At 35.7% G+C, this 16,486-nt stretch overlaps 1 pseudogene; it reads left to right on the forward strand.

Annotated features, from left to right (window-relative positions):
- Window positions 1-2,019: 2,019 nt before the first annotated feature.
- On the forward strand, window positions 2,020-15,433 carry Sgms1-ps1 (sphingomyelin synthase 1, pseudogene 1; annotated as a pseudogene).
- The last annotated feature ends 1,053 nt before the right edge of the window (window positions 15,434-16,486 follow it).

Below are 16,486 nucleotides of genomic sequence, written 5' to 3' on the forward strand. Positions count from 1 at the left end.
CTTAACCAGAAATCAAAGTCTATGATGAGACTTACTTTGTCAATGCAAATAATCTGAATCTCTTCACCTTAGCCTCAGGTAGACTCTTCAAACAAGGGCAAAAAGTAGCCAAATTCTTCACCAAATAACACAAAAATATTTTCTAAGCACATTCTGAAATTCTTCACTGAAAACTACTGGGCAAAGTCTCCACAATTAAAATCATTATCAGCAACATAGTCTTCTGTATTTCTACTAGGATAACACATAAATGCACAACTTAAAGCATTCCACTGCTTTCCAAAGGCCCCAAATCTGCATTCCTCCAAACAAAAGCATGGTCAGGCTTATCACAATCCTTGGTACCCCAGTCCAGGGTACCAACTTCTATCTTAATTAGGGTTTTACTGCTGTTAACAGATAGCATGACCAAAGGCAAGTCTTACAAAAGACATTTCATTAAGGTTGGATTACAGATTCAGAGGTCCAGTCCAGTGTTATCAAGGCAAGAACATGGTTGCATTCAGACATGGATGATGCAGGAGGAGCTGAAATTTCATCTTCATCTGAAATTTCCTAGTGGAAGACTGACTTCTAGTTAGCTAGGATGAGGTTCTTATATCCCATAATGATAGTGACATACCTACTCTAACGGGGCCACATTTTCTAATAGTGTCACTCCTTGGGCCAACCATATACAAACCATCACAGAAAACAAAAATATCTATGTACACATACTAAAATATTTTATATAAAATGTAATCAGCAGGGTAGCATTATGCTAATTTAAAAGTACCATTCCAAAGTCTGCTATATTTTAAAAAATATATACAACCAGAAGACAATTTAAAAATATATTCAAAATGCCAACATCTAATGTGCAAATAAAATAAATTATATTTAACAATTCTATATGAGAAATGATAAAACTTTATTGATCTATTAAAGAGTAACTAAAAGGAGAAAAATATTCCTGTTCTGAGTAGGATACAATATTATGATAGTGACAATTTTCTGCTAAAATAATTCATAGATTTAATGCAACTGTATTGGAGACTGAACAGCTTTTTATGTAGGTTATAAGATGGTTGTAAAATTTTATGGAAAAATTAAACTCAAAGATTAACCTAGACACTTTTAAAAAAGAAAAAAGACTTGTACAACTCACTTTCAGGAATGATTATGATGTTATAAGAAGTAAGATAAAATATTACAAATGACCCAATTTTTGACCAAAAAAAATGAAAGAATGATACAACCAGTATTGTATAAGTCTAGCATGGTCATCTGTACAAGATAAAATGGAACAAAACAAACAGAAACAATAGTTACTTCACTGGAGTGATTGAGGAACAACCTAGTGCAATAGTGATTTGGCAGTGACATCAAAGCACTAAGTCACATAAAAGCCTTATTGAGCAGAAATTGACGCACACACTATCACCTTTTTCTCTCTAGTATAGAGTAATCATGAACAGAATGATTTTCCTCAGTAGAAAAATGCTCAGCAAGGGCATCCTAACAGTTCATACTATATCCAAAGATACCTGGAATATTTGCTGGTGGAAAAGGCTGTTATTCACGTGGGTCTGAAGCACAGTTTTGCCTTGGAAATCTGTACCAGATTACTTGTCCCAGAGACACAGTCCTTAAGTCTTTTTCACAAGTCACAAGTCTGACTACTTGTGGTCCTGTGAAACAACCAGGACAATAATCTACAGCAGCTATACAAAACAAGTGGACTTGCTCTTCCAAAGTAACAGCTGTTCATTTTGTATTATATAGTTTATCCTATAGATGGCCAAGGTACTTTTATCTTTACATACTTGGCATAGGAGGATATACTATTTAGTTCCACTAAATCACTGGGTAGCTCAATTTATCAGAATAGCATTCTAAGGGCACATATAGGCACTGCCATTGATTACTGATTATCTTTTCACCAAGCCTTAATAGAATAGACAGGAGAATTTACAGCCTTTAGTACATTGATGTGTGCCTCATACCTCCTCTAAGATACTTTGTTGTATGATATTGGGCATGGCCCAGTTCCCTACCACCAAGAAAATGATGTGGAAACTGATCAAAGCCATTCTTCTGCAACTATATACCCACCACCTGGAGCTTCTGGTAAGTAGTAGATAACTATGAGCAAGAACGCTGCATACAGCCAAGCTAGCATGTATAAGAAAACCAAAAACAAACAAGAAACAAAACCAACCAACCAATCAAACAAACAAAGAAAGAAACAAATGAAATCTATAGAAGACAGGGAAAAAAATTGAAGTTTCTTTCCTAATGCCGTTGAAAGAGAGGTTTGGTGCTTTCTTTGTGGAAGGATAATAACCCCTATATAAAATCACACTAAAGTGTAAACTTCAGTAGAAATGATACACATAAGAGAAAAAGAAGAGAATAAATCTTTGTGAATAAAAACCTCAAAAGCCAAAAATATGTTACGGGTCTAAGTTGTTTTATTTTAAGGTGTTTGTCACACCAAGAGAAAAATAAAACCAGAGCACCATTTTACACAGTATACTTATGGTGACTTTCTATATTTCATGTAATCTGGTCTCACTCCACTATAATTTAAGTGTGATAACTGATAAGTCCTCTGTCCCCTTGCACACATATGGAAACAAATAGTCATTTAGATTACACAATTCATTGTGTCTCAAAAGAGCCATACCCCAATTGAAATAAAGTTATGAAGTAGATAAAATGTACATTATCACAACCATCATATTAGATGATATTTTCCAAGTAAACTAGTGTTTCCCTTATAAATTAGTTCTGTGTTACATTTCCAAGCATAAACAATTAGAATCTATATAACTACATTCAATTTTACATGTCAAAATGTTAATGTTTTAAATGTAAAAGAAAACAAATCCTTTGTCTTTATCTAAGTAAATTTATTTTAAGCTTCAACTTACTCTTCATAAAGGGGTATTGCACATTATTTTGTCTTCTCTTAGGACCATTTTTCTCCTACTGAGTTACCTTGTTCAGCCCTGATATGAGAACTTCTGTCTAGACTTACTGAACATTGTTATGCCTTCTTTGACTGATATACCTGGGATTCCTTCAATTTTATGAAGGGAAAACAAAGAGCAATGGATTGATGTCGGTGTGAATGTGTGCTGGGAGGAAGAGAAGGGAGGGAAGCTACAGTCAGGATGAATGGTGTTAGGGAATAATGTATAAAAAGAAAAAAATTAAGAGGTTTAAAAAACAGTAATTTCTTAGAGTTAAGTTTTAATGTGATCATATCCAGTTGTCCAGATTACATAACACAGTATTTCTTTAGGATTTTTGTATTTGTAGTACGCTATTAGAATTATAAATAGCTGACTTCAATGCTTAACATTCGGAATTGTAAAATGAATAGTTCCAATTAAAGAAAATCCTTGCCTTTCAAGTTTCTTTTCCTTCCTGTGAAATAAACCTACAGTTTTGGAACTCAAGGCCAATATTTCATCTACCTCAGATGGCCTGGTCCATTAGACAAAGCAGACTAGGGTTTTGTTAGATTCTTATGGGGAGAGCAAGCAAAATATTTCCATGAAGCTATTGATAGACTGTATTTCCTATTTTAATTTTATGTTTGAAATTCTTAGACTTAAATCACTGTAACAAACTGATCCCTTGGATATAATGGTCTCTTTTCCTAATTTCACTTATGTGCCTATTTTTTCTAACAGGGAAAATAAAATAAATTTTTGCTATAGTTTATGAACTAAAAAAACTAATAAAGCTTAATTGAAATATTCTTCAATCTGTAAAATCTCCCTTTGTATTTTTGAGAAAGTTTAATGTATATAAATATCATATGTGAATTATGTTCCACATTTATTCATTCACAACTTAGTTTGTACTCAACCTCTTCACTTCTTTATGTTTTTGCATTAGATCATTTGATCACTTCTACAGATTTATATATCATCTATGAGCTTCACATGTATAACTGCAGACTTGACCTTACTGTTACCTCCAGTTAGATATCTAATAGCTGTCTCATATTTAGCTAAACTGTATACAAGTATTTGAGATAACAGATAAAATTTCCATAGTTGACCAAATGCAAGGCAGTAAGAGTTGGGATGGAGAGGGAAATGAGAACTTAAGTCTAAGCAGATTAAAAACCTCAAGAGAAAACCAGATACACTGAACCTGATAGAACAAAAAGTGCGGATTAGCCTTGAGTGCATTGGAACAAGACAACTAAGCAGAACACAGATAGCATAGGACACTAAGATCAGCAAATAATAAATGGAACCTCAAATGCTTGGAACAGAAATGCCTGTAAGGCAAAGAATATTATCAATAGGGAAAAAACTTCAGTCTATAGAATAAAAAGTAAATTTTAAACACTCAGCATCAGATAGAGGGCTAATATCCAAAATATCCAAAGAACCCAAGAAACTAGACATAAGCAAATTAAATGAGCCAGTTGAAAATGGGGTACAGATATAAACAAAGAATTCTCAACATAGGATACACATATGTTTGAGAAAAACAGAGAAATGTTCAAAATCTTTAGCCACTAGGAAAATGCATATCAAAATGACTTTGGGATTCCATTATATTTCTGTCAGAATAGCTAAGATCAAAAACACATGTGACAGCTCATGCTGGAGAGAATGGAACAAGGGAAACTCTTTATTGCTGCTGGGAGTGCAAACTTTTTAAAGCAATTTGGAGATCAATTTGGTTGTTTTTCAGAAAATTGGCATTAGTTTTACCTTAAGACCCAGGTATAGCACTCTTGGGTATGCTCTATTCCAAAGGATGTTCCAAGCTACCACAAGGACATTGGTTCAGTAATGTTCTCAACTTTATTTATAATATCCAGAAACTGGAAACAATCTAGATGCCCTTCAACAGAAGAATGAATAAAGCAAATGTGTTATTTTACACAATGGAGCATGATTCAGCTATTAGAAAAATGGAGTCATCCAATTTCCAAGCAAGTGATGGAACCAGAAAAAAATTATTCTGAGTGAGGTAACCTAGATCCAGAAAGACAAACATGGTATGTACTCACTTACAAGTATAAGTACTAAGTATAGGATAACTCATAACAAACCCATTCAGCATTTGCATCTGGAAATCCTAACCTCAAACTGTCACATTTCTCATTTTCTATTAGTTATGGATAATAAAATTAAATGTTAAATTTCCTAATCTTCTGCATTGCATCATCAGCTACCTTGATAGTTACCTCTGACCACTATATCTGATATATGGAGCAAAAAGTTTGACAGATTGGGAGAAAGTCAAAAGACCTTAAGGAAGAATGGTTAGTAGGAAACAGGTGCTAAGAGAGGGAAACAGAGCATAATTGAGAAACCTAATATATGCAGAACTTTTAATATAACAATTAATGCTAACTATGAAATTATTCTCTTTTAACCAGAATAGATTTCAATTATTGTCAGTGTGTTCATGTCTTCTTTAATATATCAAAACTATACTATCATTATTTCAAATATTCACATCCATTTTTTGATCTTATCAATTCTGATTGGTATGAGGAAGAATCTCAGGGTTGCTTTGATTTTGATTTTGATTTCCCTGATGACTAAGGATTTTGCACATTTCTTTAGGTGTTTCTCAGACATTCTATATTCCTCACTTAAGAATTCTTTCAGTTAAGAATTGATTTTTTTTTTTGAGCTGGGGACTGAACCCAGGACCTTGCGCTCTACCACTGAATTCTCAACCCAAGAATTCTTTGTTTAGCTCTGCACTCCATTTTTGAATAGGGTTATTTTGTTCTCTGGAGTTTACCTTTTTGAGTTATTTGAATATTTTGGATATTAGCCCTCTACTAAATGTAGGGTTGGTAATGATCTTTTCCTAATCTGTGGGTTGCCATTTTGTCCTATTGACAGTGTGCTTTGCCTTACTGAAACTTTTCAATTTAATGAGGTCCCGTTTATCAATTGTTGATCTTACAGCATAAGCCATTGGTGTTCTGTTCAGGAAATTTCCCCCTGTACTGATGTATTTGAGGCTCTTCCCCACTTTCTCTTCTATGAGATTCGGCATATCTAGTTTTATGCTGAGGTCCTTTGAACAATGATGCAAGAATGGATCAATTTGCATGCATCTACATGTTGATCACCAGTTGAACAAGCATCATTTTTTGAAAATGCTGTCTTTTTTTCCACTGGATAGTTTTAGCTCCTTTGTCAAAGATCAAGGGGCCATAGATGTGTGGGTAGTAACTATCCAATGCAGATGAGGATTCTTGGAGCCAACCATCAGACTGAGCTCAGAGACCCCAGTAGGGGAGTTGGTAGAAGGACTGGAGGAGCAGAGGGGTATTGCAACCCCATAGGAAGAACAAAGCTAGCTTGCTAGACCACCCAGTGTTCCCAGGAACTAGACACCAACCAAGGAATACACAGGTCTGGATTCATGGCTCCAGATATATATGTATAGAGGATGGCCCTGTAGAGTTCTGTTGTCCCAGCATAAGGGGGTGCTGGAGTGGTGGGGTGGAAAAGGGTGGGTGGGTCAGGAATACCCTCATAGAGGTAAATGGAAGGGAGGAGAGGGCAGATGTATGATGGTACATTTGTGGAAGGGTAACCAGAAAGTGGGATATAATTTGAGATGTAAATGAATTGAATGATTAATAAAAAAGAAAAAGAAATATTCACCTCACTTCTGGTTTTGAGTATTTTTCTAGATAATCTTTAAATTTAAGTATTTACATATTGGAATTAAATATTGTATGTTTTATGAGATTGAAAGCAAAATTGATTTACTTTATAACATAATAAGTTTTAAGTGGATTGATTTATAAGTTAGAAATTGGTTAATAAAATTTTATTAGTTGAAATTTATTCACTACCTCTTAAATATTTCTGTATATTCATTGCCACCCACCTCAAAAATATTAATCCATAATTACTGTCTTGCCCAACCTCGACCAGCAAGGAAGACACGACCAGCGAAGATCTTCTTCAAGCAGTTTTACTGAGGAACCTTGATACATTCTTCTGACCCTGGGGAACCCCCGCACCACACTTAAATAGTTAGTGCTGGCCAATCCTAGAAAGCCACATAGGTCATGCAGATAGGCTGTCACTATGCAGAAGCTAGCAGGCCAGGCAGGCATAGCCAAATAAGGACTTGATTACTACAAGGAGCGCTCACCGTTGGGAGGGTGGAAGGTAGAAACCAGCGCCATCTTTGAGGCGTGGCACGTCGCAGCTCCCTACAAATTACTACTGTCTAAAGGAAATGCAGGAACAAAGAGTGGAGCAGAAACTAAAGGAAAGGCCAACCAGAAACTGCCACATCTTGAGATTCATCTCATCTGTTGACACCAAACCCAGACACTATTGCTGATTCCAAGAAGTGCTTAATGACAGGAGCCCAGTATAGTTGTTCCTTAAGAGGTCCTGACTGATTCAGACCAATGCAGATGCAGATGTACATTGGCAAACATTGGACTGAGCATAGGAACCCAAATGGGAAGTTAGAACAAGCACTGTAGGAGCTGAACAGGTTTGCAACCTCATAATAAGAACCATATCAACCAACCAGTTACAAACCCCCAAAAGCTCCCAGGGCCTAAACCAACAACCAAAGTGTACATAGCAGCTACCCATGGGGCCAGCCGGAATAGATCACCGAGTATTGCCTTATCTGGAAACACTGGGAAGGAAGCCTCATTGTCCTGTGGATGCTTGATAATGCAGGATAGAAGAATGCTAGGCTGCTGAGGCAGGAATGGGTAGGCAGTTGGGGAAAAGCCTCATAGAGTTAGGGGGAAGGGAAGAGGGCAAAGAGGTTTTGTGGAGTGGAACATTTGAAATATAAATAAATAAAATAACCAATAAAAAAAGGGACAATGTGTTCAGGTTTCCCATTTAAGAGCATGGCATACAGGTCCATACACTAAGTTCTAATGTGGATTTTAGTAAGTTATTATATTATTCATATTATTGGTCCTATGTACATATACTGTAACATTATTCTTAAGAAATTGTATTTTAATGAGTATTCTGTGAAGTGGAAGTTTCCAGTTGTGTCATGTGATGCAGACTCACATGTTGTTTTGTTGAGGACACGGTGATATTTGGAGAGAGTACAAATAGTACTCAATGAACAGTAACAGGATGCCTGCATAGGTAGTCTTTTAATGATTTGTTGATCTCCTGTCGTTCCTGATCTTCACTTCATTGAAAGAGGCAAAGCAGAGAATTTCCCTTCTTCTCCTGTGGCCCTGGTTGTTTCGGTTGCTCTAAATGACTCTTATCAATTAAGCAGAGGCCTGGGAGTTTCTGCAGGATAGTGCAACCACTACTGATTCATATTTGGTATCTGACACTACTGACAAATATTCATAACTGTCACTACTGAACTGGACTCTTGGTATCCTGACAAAGATTAGAATCAGTCCAAAGAATTACTTTTAAATATGGCTACATCCCTTGTTCATATTTACCATCATTCTCCCCGACATTTGGACAGTTGGCTAGAACGGGACATGAAGTCTTTGAAAACCCTTATTAAAATAGTTTTTTAAAAAAATCTAAGTCTACAATTCTGAATTGTAGTATTGTTTGATTTACACATATGCCTGCCTATTTGTAGAACAGAAAAATAAAAGTGTACTCTGGGAATTTTATCTATCACCAGCCAGTATATAAAATTCCCATTTCAATATCATTTGTTTACTGATTGCACTCTCATATGCTAATTTAAATATTAATAGTCAAATTGTGTTTTTTACTATTTCAGTAGAAATGGTTTTAGGATTTTACCACATAAAACAGTCTATGCAATTGATATTTGATGAATAGTGCTCTTTTGAATTCCATAAAATTTTCTGACTTTTTTACATATTCAATTCTTATGTGAAATTAACATGTACAACTTTATGAAATATTTCTATTCCTATGATTACATGTTTTCCTTTCATTTCTTTTTTCATATGGCCTTCTTTTGGCCTGATATAAAATTTTAATATTTATATGATTTGATTATCCTTACATTTTATAATGAAATATCATTGAGAGTTGTTAATATTGTACCATTTAAAATTTTGAATGTGTTAATATTTAGCTTGAAAAATGGACAAATTTTAAAACTGATTCAGCATTCTTTAAGTGTGATTTTATTAGTGTTGAATATCAAATAACTAAGACTTTCATGTGTTGTGACTTGAATAAATAGATAATATTGTGAGTTACCTTAGCTATGCTTTTCATTTCTACCCCTCATGAGTATACGGATGGTTATATGTGATCTGTAAATACGCATGTTTGGTGTATGAATGTGGAAGCATATATGCCACAGGATTTGTGTATATGTGATTCCCAGGTTATATCAGATGATTGTCCTCATCTTAACACCTTGTTTGATACAGTTCACTCTAGCATATACTCCCCATTCTGCTTCTCCCTAGACAAGAGCAAGCCTCTACCAGGAGTATCTATCAAATCGACCATTAAAGCTACAAGGAGACCAGACCTATGCAATCAGATCAAGGCTGGTTGAGGCAACCTAGTGAGAGGAATAGGGTTCCACAAGCTGGGAAGGGTGTCAGAAGCAGTCCCCATTCACAATGTTAGAAATCACACAAGAACACCAAGATATGCAGAAAACATAAGTGTGGGGTCCACAGGCTCACTGATATCTACCTCCATGAGTCCCAGGCAGTTGATTCTGTGAGCTTTGTTTCTGATTGTGTACCTGACCAATGTGTTTCTGATGATCCTTCTTCCCTCTCCTCTGCAGGATTCCCTGAGCTCCTTCTAATGTTTGGTTATGGGACTCTGCATCTACTCTTATAAGTTGTTGTATGAAAATTCTCTGTTCTCTCTGATGACATTATGTTAAGCTCCAGAATCAGAACACTCTACAGGCAGGACAAAATGTAGTAAAAGTTTCTGTGGCTTGTTTGGTATCCAAACCCCTGGATTTGAGCCATTGCCTGGTTATAGAAGATGGCCAGGTCATACTCTGTGTCCCCTATTTTGTAGTCTTTGCTCGGTTTACCCTGGTAAATTACATGGAGTTTGCATTGCACTAGGTTTGTACTTCACCCTAGAAATGCAGAAAATACCAGTCATTACTTCCAGTATGTTCACCCCCTCTTCTGTGTAATCCCTTCCGTTCCAAAAACAACCAGCCCAGAATTCATTTGCAAAATTTATTCTATTTTCCTTTACTAAGGAGATCCTTGCACCCCCTCCCCAAGTCTTACTTCTTACTTAGCATCTCTGGATCCCTGGGTTACAGCATGATTATCCTTTATATTTATAGCTAATATCTCTGTATAAGTGAGTGCATGCCATGTTTGTATTTCTGTGTCTGGGTTGCCAAACAGGATTTTTTTCTAGTTCCATACATTTGCCATCTAATCTCAAGATGTCATATTTTAACAGCTTAGCAATACTCTATTATGTAAGTGCAACATGATTTTTATACATTTTCATTTGATATATGTCTTCATTATTATTATGAATAAAGCTGCTATAAACAAAGTTGAGCAAGCATTCTTTCAGTATATGACCAGGAATGCTACACACTCGGCCTTGAGATATATTGATGCCAGAATTTTCTGAGAAACAACCACATTACTTTCCAAAATGTCTATAGAAGTTTGTACTCCGATAATCAGCAGAGGAGTGTTCCTCTTGCTCTGTATCGTTACTAGCATACGTCGTCATATGAAATACCACAGTTGTTTTGACTAGCATTTCCGTGATGACTAAGGATGAACTTTTAAGTGTTTCACAATGATTAGAGATACCTCTGTAGAATTCTCTTTTTAGGTCTATATTCCATTTTTAATTGAGTGATATGGTTTGTTGATGTCTATTCTCTTGATTTCTTTACATATTTTGGATACTAGTTCTCTGCCAGATGTGGAGTTGGTAAGGATATTTTTCCATTTGTGGGCCACTGTTTTATTCTATTAACAATGTCTTTGGTTTTACAGAAGGTTTTCCATTTCTGGGGGTCCCGTTTATTAACTGTTAATCTTAGTGCTTATGCTGCTTGTGTTCTGTTGAAGTTGAGTCCTGTGCCAATGTGTTCAAGACTATTTCTTACTTTCTCTTCTAACAATTCAGTGTATTTTGTTTTATGTTGGGGTCCCTGATCCACTTGGACTTGAGTTTTGTACACGATGGTAGATATAGATCTGTTTGCATTCTTCACACTGACATCCACTTAGAAAAGCATCATTTATTAAACATGCTTTCCATTTAACATTATATATTTCTGGCTTCTTTATTAAAATTCAACTGTCTATATTAGTGTGGATCTACATCTTGTTCTTTCTCATATTTAGGATTTTACTGCTGTGAATCAAGCCATGACTGAGGCAACTCTCAAAAGGACAGCAATTAATTTAGTCTGGCCTACAGGTTCAGAGGTTCAGTCAATTATCAACGAGGTGGGAGTATGACAGCTTCTAATCAGGCATGGTTCAGCAGCAGCTGACAGTTCTACTTCTTTATCTGAAAGCCACTAGAAGATGACTGGCTCCCACATGGTTAAAAGGAGTATCTCTTCACATCCACACAGTAACACAATTCCTCCAACAAAGCCACACCTACTCCAATAAGGGCACACTTTCTAATAGTGCCACTTCCTGGGCCAAGCATATTCAAACCACCAGTCTTCAATTTGATTCCATTATATCAATATGTCTGTTTTTATGCAAATATAGTGTGGATTTTCTTACTATAGCTCTGTAGTACAGCTTGAAATTAGGTATGGTAATCCTAACAAAAGGTCTTTTGTCTTGTAAAGGATACTTGTGAAGTACATTGTTTCCCTTAGTTTTTTCTCAACCTGATTATCATTTTAGACATTTAAGTCATACAATAAGAGGACTACTGATAATTGTTTTAGCTAGTTTTATCTACACAATTTGGTGAATGTATTTACCAGCCGTAGTGCTCCCTTTGTAAAAATTTGGGGACCTTTATGTATACTATCATATCATTTGGAAATAGCAATACTTTGACATGTTTCTATCCAATTTGTATCTCCTTAATATCCTTTAGTTTTATACTGCTCTAGCTAGAATTTCAATTATTATATTGCATGAATATGAACAGAGTAGACAGCCTTTTCTTGTTTCTTATTTTAGTGGAAATGCTCTAAATTTCTCTCCTTTTAACTTTATGTTGGCTAGAGGCTTCCTGTATATTACTTTTAATATGTTTAGGTATGCCATTTTTATCCCTAAACTCTCTAATACTTATATCATGAGTGGTTGTTAGATTTTGTCAAAGATTTTTCAGCATTTAATGAGGTGATTATGTTTTTGTGTTTATTCTATTTCTGGATATAGTAGATTTTATTGCATCCCCTTTGGGATGAAGACCGGTCTAGGTGGTGATCTCATATGTTGAACCCTCTCTGCATCTGTGAAATAAAGTCTACTTGATCATAATGGATGATCTTTTTGAAATACTGATGTCAGGCAACAAATAATTTCATCAGCCATATCTGCATTTGTCTTTTTCTTGATTTCTTTAAGGGATTTTTTATTTTTTTCTTTGTAGACCTCTATTGTCTTCATAAAATTGGTTTTAAGGTAATTTTCTTTTGTTTCTGCTGTATTGAAATATTCTTGTCTTGCTATGGGAGGAGAGCTGGATTGTAGTGGTGCTATCATAACCTGGCTGTTGGTGATTTTGTACTCATACTGACATCTAAGCATCTCCTTTGGGATGAACACAGGTCTAGGTGGTGATCTCTGGGTTCTATCTGCTTAATGGTAATTTAATATTTTAGATTATATAAAGCTTAAGATCTATTTATGAAAACACAAAAAATCTTAATAAAAAGCAGAATGAATATATACAACACATTCAAACATTTAAGGTTTGATATTCAGAATATGCAATAATTTATATAAATGAAAGAGAAGTCACAAAGTGTAGAACTTTAAGTGTATGATCAGAACATTCACAGTAAAAGAGTAAGGCCCAGAAATATTTGAAGCATGATCAAATTCATTCATAAGAAATAAAACATAAATTCAAACTCCTTTTAAAATAATTTTGTTATTTACTCAGAGTAGAAAGTTTGTAAATAATTACCAACATTGATGTAGAAGAAATGAAAATGAAGACTCCGAAAGTCAAGAAGTAAACAAAGATTATTTTCTCCGGAGGAGTTAAGTATTTCATTTCAAATTAACTCACAAATCATGTAATAAATGAGCAGGAAATAAACTTAAGTATAAATGAGCCCAAGGAAAGAAGATTTTTTTTTCTTAATTTTTATTAAAGTAGGAGATTTAGCAAAATAATGTGAGTTTGATCATCGGTAATATCCACTTTTGTGTAGCAGTAAATAATAAAAAATAGAAAAAGTGCCAACAAATACTACTGCCAGCGCAGGTAGACCACATCGCATTTGCAGGGTATTTTCATCTCAATCAGCCAGACTAGGCAGACTCTTTGGCCCAGAGCTCTTAAATCATCTCCATCCAACTCCCTAAGTTCTCAATTTCCATCCCATGCTGGCTGTCACTGTGGGGTCCTGTGGGGATCTCAACACAGTGGCTAGCCCCTTCAGTGTCCATCCATCTAGTTCCCATTGCAGCCTATCTCAAGGCTCTCTTATTGTAGAATCTGTTCACATTCCCAGCAATTCTGTAAAATCAAAACTCTAGAGGCTTATAATTTATAAATCAGATTTACATTAGTAAATTCTCACACCACAAAACATTCACACAATAAACTCACAGCCAACTGATATTGATATAAACTTCCCACCTAGGTAAGACAAATTGTTCTGTAATTATCCATCCCTTATAAGATTTTCATACCTACCTGTCATTATTTAAAGCCTCATAGGGGTGGGTCATCCTTCACGTCCATCTTCTTCCTTCTTCCCTTTCTCCTTTCTCTCTTGCTTTTCAAAAACTCTGCCCTGTCTTCTTTTTACTGCCCCCCACTTTTTTTGCTTGCTTATCTTGTGCCTGCCCTCACCTTCTTATAGATGTCAATCCATACTTATCTAAGAGAAAAGAATGTAAATACAGAGAGAAAATTGCTACAGTCACAGTTTGTAATTGGCAAGATGGCATAGAATCAGTAACATAGCAGAACAAACATAAATCATTCCTTATAACACTAAAGGCAATGAACATACCAATATAATCACAGAAATTTGTGAATACTGTTTTCTGTTTGATAGTATAATTTTCCAAATAAATATGAAATAATAGCAGTAGTTGAGTATTATGATACAAAAGAGCAAAATAGACTAAAAGATCATTTATAAAATAATCAGCATGAATTTAAAAAAAGAAAAATAGGAATCATAGGAAAACTACATGGTAAAACTAGGTATTATTAAATAACAATAATAAAGCTCCAATTAGGTTAGTACACATACCTTTAATGTAATCTCATTGAACATAACCATAATATTCTTTGCCACATTCATCTATGACTTAAATTTAGGCAGGTGACCACTTTGTCAAAGCAGTCTCTAATCATAAGCTAGCCAATAAGGGATAGTATACTGCCTGTATGATAAGTGACTACTGACATCTGAGAGCAGTCTATCAGTATCATGAAGAAAGTGGTTTATTGGTCTAACCAAAAAGGTGACAGACTGGCTGCTGAAGAATGATATACCAGAAAGTTGTGAAACTTTAGAACATTTCACAGGCCAGAAGTTGATCAACCTAACTCATGCTTTAAAACCACCACTATTTCCTACCCCCAGCCAAGAGACACCATCCTGTAGATTTTCTGAAAACCAGCAGAAGCTCTTAGAGTCCGTGAAGGTGAAACAACATATGGCACACAGAAATGGCTCTGTCACTTCAGCATTGGTATTACTACCCATAATAGTAGTGTGATAATTTTTTCTGGTTTGTTCTCACTAAAGTGATTATTTCAGTCACCATAAACAAATACGTCTTAAGGAGGTACAGTCTCCACTCCCAGACATGCTTTTTGACCATATTACCTAGAAGGAGTGGGCCTTTTTTATCTGCAAAATTAATGGCATGATCCTTGTTCGACTCTTATTAATTCAGTTGCTTTTAAATAACAATCAGTTGTCACCAGAAGGTTTTATTTTTTTACTCTGCATAGCTGGGATGCTCTACCTGCGTTTTTTGTATTATGTTATCTGCAACTACAATCCCAGTACTTGGCATGCATTTTCACTGTTCCCAGAAACTTTTAGGAGACTAGAGGCTTGAGACCAAAGACTAAATAAGGTCATTGCTGGAAGTGGATTCTCTATCACTGGCTCTTATAATGCATATGGTGACTATCTGTACAGTGCCCATATGGTCATGCAAGAAAGTGCCTACCTCTTTATCAATGAATATTTCCCTTAGCCACTCTTGTGGTACCACTGGATTTGCTGGCTTTCCTGCATCTTTGGAATATTTTGTATTCCCTTAACACACGAGCATTATACTGTGGGTATATACTAATACCTATAGCACCACAAGGTATTTCCCTGATTCTGCGACTCTGTCCCAGGCCTTTAAGGCTGTCAATCGACACCATGCCAGAGTTTCTTCATCATATACAACCTGCACCTCTACTTCAGCAAAGCAGCCTTCACCAAGCAGTTGATCTGTGGATATCTCTCTGCCCCTAGCTCTATTTTGTCGTGTTATCTCCCTCACTTCTCTCCACCACAAAATCCATTGTAAATTTTCAGCAGGCTCTAGAATTGCTCTTACCATATCTTTCCAGTCTTGAGGGATTACTCTATTTTTAATAGCCCAAAAAATCAAGATTTGTTTTACAAATGGTGAATGCATTCCAAAATTAGTTATGCTTTCCTTAAATTTCCTCAATTCTAACACATCCATGGGTTGCCATTCAAATTCTTCATAACCCTGTAGATGATCATCGTCTGGAGGCCTTTGTTGTACACTAACTGGATAGACTAAAGTTTGTTTCCTAATAACCTTAGGTTGACGTTCCCTAATTTTATCTTCTGTCTCTACCTGAGTTTTTTCTTTAGCTGTAATTTTAAATTCCTCTCTTAAAGTCTGTACCCATGCTTCATATCTCTCCTTCTGTCTTTCCTCCTGTTCCTTGAGTTCCTGAATTCTCTGTTCAAGGCTTTGCTTCCACACTTTGAATTTTTCTTTATATTGTACTTCTAATAATCTGCTTTCCATTTTCTTTTGATTGATTAATTTTAAAAAGTTATTCTCCAAGTCTTGCTTCCAAACCTCATTACTTTCTCTCTGCTGTTCAGTATGACCTGTGAGCTGTTGTATGTTCTGTTCTAACATCCTTTCTAGTTCCTATCTACCACCTTCCCTTTATCTTTCTGTCTCTTATTCTGATCTATAATTTCTTGTGTCTTCAATTCTAGTGTTCCTTCTAGGCTACATTGCCAAGACTTGATTTTCTCTTTCTGTTGTTCATGTTGTTCCATAATTACCTGTGAAAGACCCCCGGAGAGGACCTTTCCCTCAGGAGGAGTCCCAAGCGCCCAATGACCGAGCCGAGTCCACTCGGATGCA

Source organism: Rattus norvegicus, chromosome X, assembly GCF_036323735.1.
Source record: "Rattus norvegicus strain BN/NHsdMcwi chromosome X, GRCr8, whole genome shotgun sequence".
Lineage (NCBI taxonomy): Eukaryota > Metazoa > Chordata > Mammalia > Rodentia > Muridae > Rattus > Rattus norvegicus.